The sequence below is a fragment of the Halichoerus grypus genome, chromosome 13 (genome assembly GCF_964656455.1).
Source record: "Halichoerus grypus chromosome 13, mHalGry1.hap1.1, whole genome shotgun sequence".
NCBI lineage: Eukaryota > Metazoa > Chordata > Mammalia > Carnivora > Phocidae > Halichoerus > Halichoerus grypus.
In genome coordinates, this window is record NC_135724.1 from 11840358 (window position 1) to 11842728 (window position 2371).

At 35.0% G+C, this 2371-nt stretch overlaps 1 pseudogene; it reads left to right on the forward strand.

Moving 5' to 3' along the window:
• Positions 1 to 1401: 1401 nt before the first annotated feature.
• On the forward strand, positions 1402 to 1630 carry LOC118528499 (ubiquinol-cytochrome c reductase complex assembly factor 6 pseudogene; annotated as a pseudogene).
• Positions 1631 to 2371: the final 741 nt, after the last annotated feature.

Here is a 2371-nt window from a genome sequence, read left to right on the forward strand (position 1 = left end):
TTTCACTATCGGAAAGAAATCCAAAAAGGGTTTTCACCTTTCCAAAAAAAGGCGAAAAGCAAAAAGATCTTCAGCGTTTGTTTGCGGTGCCTCACACAGAAGCAGAGGGCACCCGGAGCCGTGAGCCTGGCCCCCCCCCAGCTCCTTCCCCCGGAACTACACTCAGCATCTCAGCAGCAAGCCACCAAAGCGGTGAGCTGTCTGTGAGCATCTGGGCTTTATCTGGATTTATTTTGTGTATCCATTAGCAAGATGTGTCCTAAGGTATCAGAAAAGCCTAAGATAGGTTATTTTTTGTGGTCTGGGAATGCTAAAAAATTTTTTCCGTATATACTAATGGTAATTGCTTCTTTGCTTTTACACCATTTTGGCTTAGGAAGTTTCAAAGGAACACTCTACTTTTGGAGAGTGGGAGAAACCTGTAGGTACACAGTACAATATTTTGTATTTTAAACTATCTCAACGGTATTCAAGTCCCAACATGCTAAGAATGCCTAATACATTTTTAACCAATTAATTTGGTATAAGTGAAAAAATTAGACACATCAAAAAAATTAAAAAGCTGCTAATTAGTTTCCACTATGTTTGGGGAGGAGAAAGTGGGAATCTTGAAATAAACTTATTGATACAAATGAGAGCTTTACTATGTCCCCTTTGAATGGATAGAATTCCAAATTGAAGCAAAACAAGAAATTAATAATTTCTTCAAATTGCAGCTATGTTTTCTTAAGTGTTTTATTATATTATTTACTCCTTTGATAGGTGTAGTTGAAAGAGAGGATATCTGAAAAATGTCAAGATCATAAAGCTAAGCAGGACTTTCCAATCATCATCATCATCATCATCTTTATCGTATAATGGAGTGTCTATTTTCATTCCATGAAAATGATAAAATGTCTTTCCTATATGTAACACTGTCCCAATATGTTGTGCATATTAAATGCATATATAAACATGGAATTTTTAAGAAAACGAGAATAAAATTTCATAAACAATAACTTAAATACTTTTACTTCATACATTAATGATTCAAATCATATCAATAACATTTTCTGAAAAGAAAAATATGATTAAATATACTTCATTAATTTTGAAAAAGAAAATTTAATGATCTGATGTAAACAAGTTAAGGTCTAAATGTGGGTTAATATTGATATTTAGCTTTAATATCTACATTGCTTAGTGGTTTTGTTGTTGATTAATATAATTCCTTCTTTCTTTCCTGATGTTCTTGTTCTTGTAAATTTTGTGAATTAGAAATTTTAAACTTCAGCTCTATCAAAATTTTCCATTCAGTAGATTTTCAAACAGTTTAGATAAGGTGGATAGTTTTAAAATGTGCGGGTATGGCCGCTCGCCCTCTGGCCTGCCGATCGCCAGTGCATTCTGCGCCCCCCAACCATGCCCGCGGGCGTGTCCTGGGCCACCTACCTGAGAATGTCCGCTGCCAGCCTCCTGCCCATGTGCGCCGGGGCCGAAGCGCTGCACAGGGACTACCGGCCGGACCTGACAATACCTGAAATTTCACCAAAGCCTGGAGTACTCAAAACGGAGCTTTTGGGACCGAAAAAGAGACAACATGAACCTCAAATTTCTCAACAATAGAAACCTCAAAATACTTAACTCTGCCAAGAACTCCGTCAATAATATTATAAGTATTAAATATATATTTTTAAAGTTTATTGCGTCAAACTGGTTGTCTTTAAGCATCTAATGCAATGCTAACTGCAAGAGGTGCCCAGGTGTTAACTGATGCATTGAGATTTAATTATGGATTGACCAGTGTTTCTTGAAAACTGCCAAAGTCTATATCATCAGCTTTTTGAATGTATTGGAATAGATACTTAGTCTTGGATATCATGTGAGAATGAATGTTTACAGTGTTTGCTGCCCTTATAATTCTGGTTTATTTCTCTGAATAAGCTTGACTATCATGACAAATGGGAATTATAAATTAACTATAATAAAAGTGTCATTGATAATGAAAAAAAATAAAATGTGCAGGTATGTAGAGACACACTTTGCCATATAATGATCAATGAACCTCTGGATATTAATAAAATACTTTCACAGCCATTTCCTCTCAGTGCAAAGTATTGAAATATTCTAAATAATGTTACAGCTCTTGTTTTTGTAACATCATCGCTTTGACTGTATCTTGTACAGATTTATTCTTTCTTTCAATATTTTTGTCAGGCTTTGATATATTTTCTATGCGGGCCTCACAAAATATATTTAGGAATGTCCCTTATTTTTCTATATTATGAAAGAGTTTGGAAAGATTGGTATTATTTCTTCTATGAAAGTAAGCTACTGAAGGCATTACGCTAAGAGAAATAAGTCAGCCAGAGAAAGAAATACTGGGTGATAT